This window comes from Bufo gargarizans, chromosome 1, assembly GCF_014858855.1.
Source record: "Bufo gargarizans isolate SCDJY-AF-19 chromosome 1, ASM1485885v1, whole genome shotgun sequence".
Lineage (NCBI taxonomy): Eukaryota > Metazoa > Chordata > Amphibia > Anura > Bufonidae > Bufo > Bufo gargarizans.
Genome location: NC_058080.1, coordinates 654,876,187 through 654,891,711, shown reverse-complemented (window position 1 = coordinate 654,891,711; position 15,525 = coordinate 654,876,187). Strand labels below are relative to the sequence as shown.

The window sequence follows — 15,525 nt, the reverse complement described above, 5'->3', positions numbered from 1 at the left end:
AACATGAAAATGGAGTGCACAAAGAATCCAAGAAAAGTATTTATTACTTGACCAGCTTCATCAATAATGCAGTAGGATATGAAAGACGCCCAAGACATATGTACTCCGGATAGGTCATCAGTATCTGATCGGTGGGGGTCTGACATCCGGGACCCCCGACGATCAGCTCTATGAGAGCGCTGCGGCCTTCTCCCTGCTCACCAAGCACAGCGCCGTACATTATATGGCGGCTGTACTTGGTATTGCAGCTCAGCCCTATTCACTTCAATGGGGCTGAGCTGCTCCTAGGTCATGTGACAGATAAACATGACATCATTGGCCTCGGGAAAGCTGTGAGAAGACAGCGGTGCTCACAGGAGCGCCACTACCTTCTCAATCAGCTGATTGGCGAGGACCCCCACTGATCAGATACTGATTACCTAGCCTGAGGATAGGCCTTCAGTATAAAAATCTTGGAAAACTCCTTTAAGTGTGATTCAAAAGATGAAAATCCATAGAAGAAAAATAATCTATATTTTTTAATCTTGCTGCTATTTAAAAAAAACTTTCCATATTGGAGATGCACACTTTATACCAGTATGGGCCGTACAGACAGTGCGGCACGGTGTGCGCTTTATGGCAGCTTAAAAGGAATAGGTCACCTAATTTTACTATACAGTATGTAAACCATGGCAATGCAATGCTGCCAAATATAATTAAACCATCTGAATCTTAGCATTATGCTTATTTCTGAACTCCTGAAAATTAACTTTTTTTGGTATGTTAGGCCTCTTTCACACTTGCGTTGTCCGGATCCGTCGTGTACTCCACTTGCCGGAATTACACGCTGGATCTGGAAAAACGCAAGTGAACTGAAAGCATTTGAAGACGTATCAGTCTTCAAAATGCTTTCAGTGTTACTATGGCAGCCAGGACGCTATTAAAGTCCTGGTTTCCATAGTAGTAGTGGGGAGCGGTATACTTACAGTCCGTGCGGCTCCAGAATGACGTCAGAGCGCCCCATGTGCATGGATGACGTGCCATGCGATCACCTCATCCATGCGCGTGGGGCGCCCTGACGTCACTCTGGAGCGCCTCCGGGAGCCGCACGGACGGTAAATATGCTGCTTCCCCGCTCCCCACTACACTTTACCATGGCTGCCGGGATGCTAAAGTCCTGACAGCCATGGTAACCATTCAGAAAAAGCTAAACGTCGGATCCGGCAATGCGCCGAAACAACGTTTATCTTAAGGCCAGATCCGGATCAATGCCTTTCAATGGGCATTAATTCCGGATCCGGCCTTGCGGCAAGTGTTCAGGATTTTTGGCCGGAGCAAAAAGCGTAGCATGCTGCGGTATTTTCTCCGGCCAAAAAACGTTCCGTTCCGTAACTGAAGACATCCTGAACGGATTTCTCTCCATTCAGAATGCATTAGGATAAAACTGATCAGGATTCTTCCGGCATAGAGCCCCGACGACGGAACTCTATGCCGGAAGAAAAGAACGCAGGTGTGAAAGAATAAGACCCAAAGTGCCTCCAAGAGTCCAAGACCGCCTCTTCAGTTCTATCCAGTACCTCCACTGTGCACCTTGTAGTCCGCCCCTCTTTTGCATCGTCACTATTCTCATTGAACTCTGCCTGCAACGCATGTGCACTACCTGTTGTGAGTCCGATATCCAGCAGTGCACAAGCGCAGGCAGATTCCTGGTCTGCGCTAAATTTTAATGAGACATGCTGATCCTCGAACTCCCAGTAGGCAGAGCGCATGCGTCGCGGGCAGAATTGAATGACCACGCAAAAGAGGGGAGGAGGACTGGAAGGCGCAAAGGGAAGGTACTGGGAACAAATGAAGAGGCGGTCTTGGGCTCTTTCAACAGTTGCTGAAGTCCGCAAAGTACTTAGGGTCTCATTAGCATACCAACGCTCATTTTCTGGAGTTCAGAAATAAGGAATAATGCAGAGGTATGGTTTTAATTATGCAGCACTACATTACATTGCATTGCCATTAGTTAAATATAGTAAAATTAGCTGAAAGATTCCATTAGTAATAATAATAATCTTTATATAGTGCCAACATATTCCGCAGCACTTTAAAAAGGCACTTTTTCACCCAAGCAGCCCCTCCGAGAAGAGCATTGGAGCATTTTTGCACTTGGCAAGGTTGTTGTTTTTTTACACTTTTACTCTGCAAGGCAGGGCAGCGCTAAAGCCTGCCCATTAGTGCTGGTGACATCACAAGGAACACTGCTAGGCAGAAGCCTCTGCCTAGCAAAGGCCGGTATATCACTGGATATAATGAAAAAGCCCTTGCCCTGTGCAGTTCACCTTTAAGTAAATAGGAGTTAATAGGGGTTATATTTATAACCTAGCTTAGTATAGGTGATAAAGATCAGATTGTTTGGAATCCAACTGCTGGAATACCATGGATCCTGAGAATGGGGTTCTTGAGGCCCCTCTCTGAATAGAGTGCTAGTCTGTCCACCTTCCATTTATTTCTACTGGAATGATGTAGACAGCTCTCTGTCGGGCTCACAGAAGTTAATGGAGTGGTGGACAGACTAGTGTATTACCGCTTCATTCAGAGCAACCAGGACTGGAGCCTCCACAGACATGAGGTATAAGGGAAAGATCTGCACCTGTTCTGTGTTCATAGCTGCACCTGGTTTTGGCTTAGGCTACTTTCACACTAGCGTTCGGGTGTCCGCTTGTGAGTTCCGTTTGAAGGCTCTCACAAGCGGCCCCCGAACGGATCCGTCCAGCCCTAATGCATTCTGAGTGGATGCGGATCCACTCAGAATGCATCAGTCTGGCACAGTCTGTCCTCCGCTCCGCTCAGCAGGCGGACACCCGAACGCTGCTTGCAGCGTTCGGGTGTCCGCCTGGCCATGCGGAGGCAAACGGATCCGTCCAGAGTTACAATGGAAGTCAATGGGGGCGGATCCGTTTGAAGGTGACACAATATGGTGCATTTTTCAAACGGATCCGCCCCCCATTGACTTTCAATGTAAAGTCTGGACGGATCCGTCTGAATACAAATTGTACTTAGACTTTTTAAGTGAAATATAATGCAAACGGTTCCGTCTGAACGGATACCATAGTTTGCATTATAGGAGCGGATCCGTCTGTACAAACACCAGACGGATCCGCTCCGAACGCAAGTGTGAAAGTAGCCTTAAAATCACTGACCGAAACACTGACGTGTGAATGAGGTTTTAGGCTGCAAGTACCTGTTAAAATCAAACCTGTAGTGCCTGACACATCTATGCTGGTCTAACAATGTTCAGCTATGGTCAATGTTCAGCGTTCCATTTATGGGACATAAAGCTTCATCACTAAAATGTACATTTTTTTGTGCTTTTCAGATATGGTCCTGAACAGGTCTAACCCAGTATCATGCCTGCTCTGAAGCATGAACACCTTCTAGTGTATGGACATTGTCCTGAACAGGAGGACAGTGACCTTGAATACTATCGTTGCAGACATTCTCCAGGTGGGTTGGGTACAATAAACAGGGCTCTTTACCTCTCACTCGGCAATGAGTTAGGGAAAAGGTAAAGGTGCCCTAAATCAACAAGTATGAAAATGTATGTCAGAGGTCATCTTAAGATTCCTGAAGAATTGCAACACACATCAACAGGCGTCACCAAAGAGAACTAGCTTCTGGCAAGCAGTCTGAACAGGAATCCAGTGTTTACAAGGTCTACGCAGGCTTGAAAAGAGCACGTCACCAATTCAGGGCTATTAACTAGACGAACCAAGTGTGACAATTTCCCCAAGGATCTCACTATCAAGGTAAGGGCACAAGAACCACATATAAGAATATCATGGTATACGGCTTACATCCAGAAATATATACATGTTCTAATATTATTCTAGGATTGCTTTAAAGGGTATCCCCTATCCACATGATCAGAAATAACTGAGGTTGGTGGGACCCCTATTGATAAGAACAGGGGTCATGTGCACCCATATGAATGGAGCAGCAGGTCAAGCATGGGCTCTGCCCCTCCACTCATCTCTGTGGGACTGCTGGAGATAGCAGAGTACCATGCTTGGCTATTTCCACCAGTCCTACAGACTTCGAATGGAACAGTGATGCATTCAAATGGGGGACTCTGGACCCCACCACTGATCCAAACAGTCATCCCCTATCTAGTCGACCAGAATACCCCCTTAAATTACACACTTATATATACATAAAAAATATCAAAAAATAAATTATACAAGATTACAGCTATTGCAACCAGTACAACATGTAATTTAAGAGGAGTCTGAGCAGTAAGAGGTTAAAGCAAAGCTCCTCATCCAAATATATCTGAAGGGAGGTTGATAGGTGCTGAAGGATTATGGTGGTCTGTAACCCCTGTGTGTTCTCACTGCCCGGACCCTCAGCATCTGATATGACAGAAGTACAAGTAAATCTACTTAAATATTCTTATGTAATTATGCCAGCCAACCTCCAATAGTCAGATCTTACTTAGAAGATTTAAAAAGGAAATGTCCAAAAGGAGGTGGAGGGCAGGAGACGGCATTTTTCTGTGGGTTTATATGTGCATCATACTTGTCAACAGTTCTGATTTGTGCCGGACTCTCACAAACAGGCTGTAGCATCTGCATGATTTTTGCTCATTTTTGTCTTTTTCAGGACAGAAAAGGTGTAGAGTTAAAATATTCGCTATCTGGGAGTATAAATGGTGGTAAGTATGGCGTATAGGAGCGTAGCATTGTTGGGGAACCATCACACACAGCTTTGAAAGTTGTTGTCTGACCCCCCCCCCCCCCCCCCCAAAAAATTTAGTGAGAAAAACAAAAACAAAAAAAAAACACAACAACAACTGTCCTTTTAAAAGCCTCTCTGCTATAGTAGTAAAGCTCCTGTCACCACAGCTGAAAAAAACGAGAAATGTCCACTGCTGCCATTTATTGCCTTCACCGATGACAAGTCCCTGAGTAGCACATGACTGCAGAGGCTCAGCAATCACATGCCACTCATGGACACGTCACTGCTGGGGCCAAAGAATGGCTGCAGCAGTCAACATGACCATGAACCAGACACCATCACTTCTGGGAGCAAGAGTAGTGAAGACAGGAGCCTCAGTGCTGGAACGGAGGGGCTTTCAAAGGGGAGTTGCCATCTGACAACATTTTTTTCATAGAGGACATACACATAAGATAGGTGTCAGCCAAAGACCCTGACTGCCCCATTAACATGCAATCTAACTTTTTGGAAGGATCCGCAGACAGGCTCTCGGATCTGGTTTCTGCATTTTGGTTTAGTCCATGTAACACGCGGTGTAATCGTCTATGGGTCAGTTTAATAATCATAATGTTCATGCTCATGGAGATTAATGAAAGTGCCGATGTGCAAACAAAGAAAACCTCTTTACAAAGTTCATAAAATGACTGATTCATATTGTTTACCCAGCACATCACATCCGCCATACAGAGCTAATTCTAAACCTCAAATAGCACATTTAAGTAAACAAGCACATACAAATAGATCCGATACAGCGGCGGTATTTGTCTAAATGAATTGGTGTAGGAAGCCATAAAATGCTTAATAAACATTTGGATTAACTTTTTAATCTATTTAAATGGAATAGCACCTTTAAGAGAAAAGAGCCGGAGATTCAATTAAAAAGTATGTATTGATTTTCATTTCACGGCATTCAAGTGTGTAGATTGCAAACTCCTCACAAAACGTAAATGCTCAAGCACATGTATCTGAATCTGGAAATCAAATGCCAAATTAGAAAAATAAAGCAAAAAAACTAACAAAAAACCCACAGTATGACAGATTACATTTGCATTGAAAATGATCAGCATATAAAAAGGGATATTTTAGTTATAGTGTAGTTTGTTTTTTGTTTTTTTTTACAGACCCCCCACCGATCAGATACTGATGACCTACCCAGGGGATAGGTCATCAATAGTAAAATCTCAGAAAACCCTTTTAAAGAATCTATAGAATTTATTTGGTACAATTTAGTATATTATAGGATTATCCTTTGTACAGTTATCAGCTATTCAAAGGATAGGTGACAAATGTATGATTGCTGGGGATCTGCACCGGGCAGATACACATACTACTGCTCTATTCAGGCACGGCAATCAGGGACCCCCATTCTTGGGATCTCTGCGAGTCCCACCAGTCAGACCACCAGCAATCATACATGTATCACATTACTAGTGGATGGGTGATAAATGCCGTTCGTGGGGTAACCAGCAGGTATACAGAATACATACCTCCCAACCATCCTGGATCCGTAGGGAAAGTCCTAGATTTTGGTGGCTGTCCCACGGTCCCAGGGCAGCTGAGATAGGTACCGATTTCAACTGTATCTGTGTCCTAAGGACTCAAATACAGTTGAACGCAATAGTGAAGTTGGGAGCCATCAGCTCCCTGCTTCATCATTCACTGGCCTGCACTCTCCCCAGCAGCAGTGGCGATTCGGTGACATCATTGCTCCTGATGGGCTGTGTAGGAGGAGTGCAGAGGCCGAAGATCATTCCACGGTCGGGGAATCGGCCTGTGCACGGTCCTGCCCGGCTCAGCAGGCGCGATGATGTCACCACATAGCACCTGCTGCTGGGGAGAGCAGGATGTGCTCTGGTCATTGGGGGAATGGGGCTAGGTGTGTATTTTTTTATTTATTTAATTAACACTACAGGGGGCACTGAGGGAGCAGCACAACTGTAAGGGGGAAAAAATTACTGTGTGGTGGCCGTAAGGAGGAATAACTACTGTGTGGGGGCACTAACGCGGCATAACTCCTGTGTGAGTAGCACAATGGGTCCCATTCACAGACTATAGGCTGCCATAACATTATTACAGACCTGCACTATAGGAATGTTTTCCAGTTAAAAGGACACAATTGTGATAAGGCTATATGCGGGAACAGCCATCTATGCAAAAACCTCTGGTATGTTCACTAAAACACAGCAGACCTATACACTAATCCTATTGTACCCTATGTAAATTTGGTTGAGAATAACGGTATATTACTTATTCCATTTTATCTACATATTTCCATCTAGGAAAAAAAAATAAGTCATTATAATGACTACATGATTGCTCACTCTTTCCACTCTTTGGGAATTATGGCAATATGCCATACAGAAAAGCTCCTTCAGTATCGTATTCCATAATCCATCTACAAGTTCGTTCCCCACTAGAACTAGAAGAAATCTTAGGGTATGTTCACATGGTTTCAATAACATGCAGATTTTGGCACGTGTTCGGCACTGAAACCTGCACTAAAACCATGGCAAATTGGCATCTCATGGATTCAAATAGGAATTCAAGTTGTCGTTCGTATGGCTGTGGATTTGAAATCCGTGTCCAGAGGGATTAACCGCATTGAACGCAGCTAATCCACATTCAGATCTGCATTAAAACTGTGAATCCATAGCAGAAATCGGAGGGTCATCTTCCACCTCCTATGTTGAATCAACTTACCGAACTAAATCTTTTTCCTGCATTCCTGCTTTTTTTTAATTAATTTAAAAACATAAGTAATTCTGTGATACAGGAGCTGAAGGCAATGCGACTCTAGGCAAAAGGCAACATTAAAGGAGAATGTGCACAGTAGTGCGAATATTTTCCTAGAAGCTGTGAGAAGACCAAACTGTGCGCATCACTATAGCAACAAAGAGCGCTACTACAGCATTACCATCATACATCGAGGCAGAGCGTCGGAGAGGATCACGAGGAGTTCAGCACGCAACAAGAGAGCATTATACATATATAATGAAGTTACTTAAAATAACTGGTAGCACAGATTCTTCTCATTACTGTGACATACACACATATGCCAGATGCAAGTGTACAAAAAAAATTCTGTCAAAATGATTCAAATCTGACAGCTAGACAAATGTCTAAAAAATAAACTACATTTGTAGAAGTAAATTAAAAAATAAATGTAAATAAATATTATAGCAGCTAAAATCAATATACAATATAAATGGTGCACAAGGATGATGTAAAAGAGCACTTTTTAACACCATGCTCTCGTGAATTCTGTGCAGATTCATTTCTTAATAATCCTTTATATAGAGCTCCCCCTAGTGGTGGCTGCAAGAAGCCTGAATTTTGTCACTTCACTCCAGGGCTATGCATGGGATTTGGAACTCAGGACCAGAGGCTTTAGCCTCAACCATTACAAAGGAAACAGCAAGAATTTTGGACCAATTTAAATAAAAATAGAATGGTGGATATTTGCATGAAGCTTTTTTTTATTGTCTTCAAGGGAGGAGACGCTTACTCCCACTGCTATATCATCAATGGAGGCCAGTCAAGCTACACCAAGACTAAGCCTATACCTTCATTCATTCCTAGCCAAATACAGCGGTTACAAGGAGGTGATAGAACCCTTTCTTCTATCTACTAGGCAGTACCAGGAGCTTTTCAAAACCACTGATAGTGCAGCCAAACCTTTGCTGAAACCACAAAGGTGCAGCAGCACTTTCTATGGATCCATTCCGTATGCTGGAAAAGCAGAGCCGATGAAACATTAAGATGCAGAACACTCGGAGAAACACTGCTGCACCTTTGTGGTTTCAGCAAAAGTTTAGGTACCCTTTAAATGGCTATGAACACACATGACAAAGCCATTTACATATTCCAAACCGATGCAGTGCTACAGACAAACTAAGATGACACCCATCATCAACCATAGAAAATGCAATGTGTTGCAACCATAGGCTTAATGGGTGCAAATCAATACTGGTAGACCAATACAAAGCAATAGGATGGTAGGGTCACCGGTTTCTGGACTAGTGGGATCACCAGCGTAAGGATACTTTCACACTTGCAGCAGCAGGGTCTGGCAGGCTGTCTCGGCGGTGGAACAGCCTGCCAGATCCGTGCTACGGCAAGTCCACCGTGCTGCCGGAAGTCTGCTCTGGCCCTACTCACTATAATGGGGGCAGGGCGGAGGTCCGACGGCAGCACGGCAAACATGCCGAGATATATCAAGGGGATAAAAACAGAACTGGATTGCATATTCACAATGCTATGCTTAGATCTAATTAACCTCACTTCTCAGCGCAATATTAAGTGTACAACTCCCTATACTGCATACTGTACAGGAGGCATTAGTGTACATTTTGATCAAAAGGCATAGCAGAGTTGTTTGACTTCTGTGTCCTGCCACCTGCAAGGGCAGTGCCGCGTTGTCACCGCACTGTGCTGCGCAGGTCCCACTCTAAGAGGCAACCTTGGCGTGGTGAGTGGGCTTATGCCGTTTGATCAAAATGTACACAAATGCCTCTTGTATAGCATGCAGTATAGGGGGTTGTACACTTAATATTGCGCTGATAAGCGAGTTTATTTAGATCTAAGCATAGCATTGTGGATGTGCGATCCAGTTCTGTTTTTCTCCCCTTGATATAAACATGCCGAGAGACGGCCGGAATAAAAACTACAGCACGCTGCGTTTTTTGTCCGGCCGCCTCTCTGAATGTTTGCCGTGCAGCAGTCGGACCTCCGGCCCGTCCCTATTATAGTGAAAGGGCCAGAGCGGACTTCCGGCGGCACGGTGGACTTATGGAAGCACGGATCCGGCAGGCTGTTCCCCCGCCGACACAGCCTGCTGGACCCTGCTACCACAAGTGTGAAGGTAGCCTTACATAAACTTATGCCATAAAAACAACCATAACACCTATAATATCCTATATAAACTGTATCAATGCAGAATAAAGAAGAGGACAGGTCACGTCCACGTAAGGCCCTAACAGGCCTTCCCTTCCACCTGCATTTCAAGCCACACACAGGAATGCGGCACATGGCTCGAGTTTACCAAGCAGCCTTAGCCGCTTTAGAAAATAACCAGCGGGTATAATGCCCTATGTGATGCATTATACATTGTGTTTTCTTTCGCTAAATAACTTTGCTAGTATAATGTTAATAGAGTCTGACTATAATCTTCCAAGACTCCGTTCTCCAAGAAGAATGAATTGCCTTAGGTATATAGAGACTTCATTGAGCTCAGAACGCTAAACTACGGCAATATAAAAATGTCAATAGGAGTGCTGCTGGGAAGGTGGCTTATAATGTTACAAATAGCTATACGATGGGGAAAAATGACAATGACGTATTCAGTGCATCCAAGCGCCGCGTTTTCTCAATGGAGGATTAGGCTTGCTTTAAATTAGGTGAACACACAGTGGCTAATAAATATGTTTATTAGGACGTGCATGGTAACTAATTCAACTTGTAAACTATAAATTCGGTCTCCTAATAAAAAAAATGTATGTGCTCAAAGTAATCTAAACACTGAATAAGTCTGTCCCATATACAGGTTTTTTTTTCACATTGGCACTTTTCTTGCCCCACCTAAATAACACAGAAGGGTGGTGCTGGGATCATGATTACAAAAGAGCGAACAGTGTAGAAGGCAAAGCAAGCCCAGGAAAACAATACAGGAAGTAAGCCATGCAGACATCCTGCCAGGATACACTGATGCCAAGAACAGGAGAAGACAAGTGTTAACATGAAACACAGCTATATGTGTGCAAAATGTGAGAAGTGGTACTCTCCCGTTAAAATTCCGAACTACTGTATATAACTGTGCTATCTTCTAAAAACGTACAGGAATAACCATGGATATGAATTATGAACAGAAGCTACAGATTTTAATAGATTTCATTTATCACAAAGGCCAGGCTCATCTCTGCATAATATACCGTTTCCAGTCCAGCCTCTGAATTACTGGGAAATCCTCCAATTCTTAAGAAAAATGAAATTGTCTAGTTGAAACAATGCATTAGATTCAGGTTCAGATTGCGAAATGATTCTCCATCTGCTGACCATCATGTGAGTTATGATGGGACAGCACCATTTGGAATAACTATATATTTTATTTTACCTGACTATGTTGTAAATGTGTAGAAATACCAAAATTGCGCAATTATCTGGGGACAATCACGAGGCTTCTCAATGCCTGGAAAGAAGAGCATAAAGAAAAAAAAAAAAAAAAAAGTGTATCAACGTGAGAAGGAACATAAACCATACCATGGCCATCATTGTCCTTCAACTGAAAGCGGGGAAATCTCCCAAAACGCAGTCAGGACAGGCAGTCAATATCAGATCAGCTGGTGTCCGACTTCCAGCACCCCCGACGATCAGCAGCGCTGCTGCCTTTTCCTAGGCCATGTGACATCACGTTCATCAGTCACATGACCTAGGTGTAGCTCAGTCCTATTTAACTGAATCCAGCCAAGCTGCAATACCAAGAACAATGGCTATACTATTAACAGCACTGTGCTTGGTAAGCTTCAAGGAGGCCACAGAGCTCACTGGCAGATCCGATATTGATGACCTAGCCTAAGGATAGGTCACCAATATGGAATATGTGAAAAACTCTTTAAATCTAATTAGGGGGCTTTCTGGGGTAACATAGGGGCACTCCTTTAGCCAAAGTGAAGGTCAGCTACAAAGACCCCAAATATCTATGCATTACATGGAGAGCTTATATATTTATTTACTTAGCTGGGGTGGCACTGCAGGGAAACTGACGGCTTGCTGACAGATTGCCCACAGATCGTAGCTGACCAATGGAGGTCCAAGCAGTCGGACAACCTCTGATCAGCTTTTCGTCAGCGCTTGTAACAAGGAATTTATTAGGGCAATGAAAATCCAGAGATCACCACATTACCATCTGCTGCCCACTAAAAGAAATATGTTACGGATGTTGCTACTGGTATAACTGGGAATAACCCTGGAAAGTTATCATCTGAGGAATGCTTTCTGATGGTTGATGATGTGACAACTAATAATCGCTTCTTTAGGGGAGTAAATTAATGAGAAGTGAGAACACTAACTAACCTGATCTATATTCTCATCCATCTATATTCTCATTATAGTTTCCAACGCAGATGTTTTTAACTTAGCAAACCAGGAGACCGTTGTCCAAAGCTCTTGTTCTCAACAATAGGAGCTACGCTACATCGCCAAGGGTATGTGGACACCTTTAATTATTGAGATCCGGTGGTCTGAGTCACCCCCATTACACACAGAACATAGTCATTCTATATCCACCAGAACACTGGTAGTATTAGGCCTTGTTCACATTTCTGTGTCATGTCAGTGAAAAAGTGGCCATGTTTCATCCATGAAGGACCCGTGTTTGATCCATGTGCACGTTTTTACCCTCAGGGTGTCATCCGTAATCCAAGGAAGCTGCTCTGCTGAAAATTAATTTCCAAAGCATCTTCTATCAGTCTACAGTGAAAAACGGATGTCATTCATGCTGTGAACGCGATTTTCATGGACCCATAGACTTCAATGGGAGCGTTTCTGTACCACGACCAAAGTAGTGCATGTATCCGTGATTTTTTTTTTACTGACGCACATCAGTGAAAAACGGAAATGTGAACAAGGCCTTAAGATCATACTGGACAGCTCAATGGGGATTATTTACAAAGACCAGCGTTCTATGAGAGTCTTTTTTCCCCCTTCTGCACTGGCAGAGAATGCACCCAATTTATGATGAAGCTCAGGCTTTGTCATAAATTATGGGAGCCGCTGGCAATCCGTATGCCAGCCATAAAAGATGTCCTCCCCATGCCCCCGTCACTCCCAAGTGGCAAGCACAGCACAAATACATCCGTGGACTGGCTTTTAAAAAGTCACAACAGAGTCTTCAGACATTTTTTTTTTCTTAGCGCCTGTAGTATCAGGATAGGCCACCAATATCAGATTGGCAGGGGTCTGACTCCCTGCACCCCTGCTGATCAGCTGTTTTAGAGTAGCTGGTAATCGCAGTGCTTCTCCCATTGAAGTCAGTAGAGGCAGTGCTTCAGTTACAAGCTCCGTCCACTGCACACATGAAGGAGCTGTGTAGTTCTGGCGCAATCTACTCTGAAACAGATGAGTTGTATGGGTGCGACAGAATGGACCCCCTGTCAATCTGATATTGATTGCTTATTCTGAATAGTCCCTTTAAGCATGGCACCATCTTGCAAGTTGCCACCTTTGCAAAACCATATCTAGAGAAACTGCTTCACCAACAACTAGGAGGCATTTCACCAGTGAGGCCTGCGCCTTATAGCTCAAAAAGTACTGGTTTAGCCAAAAACTGGCTATTCAGCTGTAAGACCAAACAGTCAAGCACACGGGGCCCCTCTGTTCTGCCACACTGATTACTGGTATTACCAGTGCCCAGGGGGAATTATCATAACGGGTGTAAGGGAAAACTGGCTCAGTTGCTCAAAGCAACCAATCAGATTCCACCTTTCATTTTTCAGAGCTCCTTTGAAAAATGAAAGGTGGCATTTGATTGGTTGCTGTGGGCAACTAAGCTCATTTTCCATTACATCAGTTTGATAAACCTCCCCACCGGAGTAGAATACAGTAAGAAGAAACAGAAAAAAGTTGCTAAAGCCACGGTCATTTTTGAAGTGACAGGAGCATCAGTCAATTGGGAATTTGTAAAGGAAAACTGGCTTAGTTGCCCATAGCAACCAATCAGATTCCACCTTTAATTTTCCAAAGGAGCTCTGAGAAATGAAAGGTGGAATCTGATTGGTGGCTATGGACAACTAAGTCAATTTTCCGTTACACCAGTTTTGATAAATCTACCCCGAAATGTCTGTATATATTAGATAACATTCCATACAGGTGAAAATCCTTCACATTATTCCTCCTGTCAATAACTGTACATGATGGAATCGGCTCACCACACACATTAATTCTCCGTGATATTAATGTCTGTGATTCTCCATTTCATTCTGTATTTCTGCAGGCCGCGCTGGAGAAAGGCAGGAGTAACGAGGCTTAATCGATACTGAAGGAACAGACTTCTGTCAGTCATGTGCAGCCTCATTTCACAAAATTAAAAACGCAAAGTGTTGCCATGGCAGCCTGCCTGCCCCTAAGGTATAGCGCTTCACGGGAGGCTCGACGTGTCTGAAAGTCACATTAAGCCACAGCATGCCGGTGAGGCTCTAAAATAAACCTATAGAGGGGGATGGGCAGATGTGGAGCCCGAGGAGCACATCAAACTCACATCTCTGAGGACACCTAATGTACGGATACCATATAGGACTGAGGGGTCTCCACAGAGGAGGACACGGGTCACCTAGGTGCTTTCACAATGATGTGACGTTCTTGTGGCGTCACTCTCCATTAGAAAAACTCAGCGAGACACTAGGAAGCTTGTCCCAGACTTTACGGCGGAGCGCCACTCTTTTCACAGCCAGCAGGGAACCTGTCACCAGGATTTTGGGTATAGAGCTGAGGACATGGGTTGCTAAATGACCGCTAGCACATCTGCAATACCCAGTCCCCATAGCTCTGTGTGCTTTTATTGTGTAAAAAAAACGATTTGATACATATGCAAATTAGCCTGAGATGAGTCATATCTTACTTGTGTGACCAGAGAAGAGTCATATTTTCAAGCTCTGACTCATCTCAGGTTAATTTGCATATGTATCAAAATCGGTTTTTATACACAATAAAAGCACACAGAGCTATGGGGACTGGGTATTGCGGATGTGCTAGCAACCCATGTCCTCAAAGGGGTTATAGAAGACTAAAAAATGTCCCCCATATGCCGGGCCCCTCACAATGAATATACTTAGGTTATTTTCACACTTGCGGCAGTGTGATTCGGCAAGCAGTTCCGTTGTCGGAACCACCTGCCGGACCCGCCGATCTAGATGTGACTGAAAGCATTTGTGAGACGCATCCAGATGCAGATCCGTCTCACAAATGCATTGCAAGAATATTTTGAATGCCAGATCCGGCACTAATACGTTCCTATGGAGAAAAATAGGAATTCAGGCAAGTCTTCATTTTTTTTTTTTTGCCGGAGATAAACCGTAGCATGCTACGGTTTTATCTTTTTCCTGATCAGTCAATAAGACTGAACTGAAGACATCCTGATGCATCCTGAACGGAATACTCTCCATTCAGAATGCATGGGGATATGCCTGATCAGTTCTTTTCCAGTATAGAGCCCCTGTGATGGAACTCTATGCCGGAAAAGAAAAACCCTAGTGTTAAAGTACCCGCTCACCTCCTGGTCCCCGCACCACTGCTGCTGTTTCTTCCCGTGCGCGGATGAAAACATCTGATGTCGGGGAGAGCAACCAACGGCAGGCGGGGACAGGGACGAGCCTCCCTAGCATCACCTGTGATTTTGTAGTCTCAGATAACCACTTTAAAGCGGAGCTGCCGCCTCTCCTGACCTGTCCGTTTTAGTAACGACTTGTAATAACAATTCCGGAGCATCTTTCCATATAACCATGTTGTATAATTCCTCTATTATTCCTGCTAGAAGTTATGAATGAATTGGCAGCAGTCTGCAACAAAGGTCCAACTGAGTGCAAGCAGCTGAGGGCGTGACACTATTCAATCTGTGCCGCCAGGATTTACCCCATTTAGTGGGGCTAATTTGTGGTTTTTCCATGCAGGGTCCAAAAGAAGAAAGAATATAGTCATTCTTCTAGTGCATGATACACTAATTTTTTTGCTGCTGTATCTGAATGGAGCATGAAAAGCCCTGTTCACTTGCATTTGATTTTTTTTGTAATTCTGCCC

The 15,525-nt window shown here is 43.9% G+C and overlaps 1 protein-coding gene and 1 long non-coding RNA gene across 3 annotated transcripts in view; one reads left to right on the top strand and one right to left on the bottom strand.

Moving 5' to 3' along the window:
• Positions 1–15,525, bottom strand: part of SSBP2 (single stranded DNA binding protein 2) — a 191,232-nt gene that overhangs the window by 62,191 nt on the left and 113,516 nt on the right. The gene's annotated exons all lie outside the window — the stretch shown is intronic.
• Positions 3,687–8,224, top strand: LOC122924682. Its single transcript, XR_006387423.1, has 3 exons — positions 3,687–3,773; positions 4,627–4,678; positions 7,514–8,224. It is a non-coding gene; the product is annotated as an uncharacterized LOC122924682 (long non-coding RNA).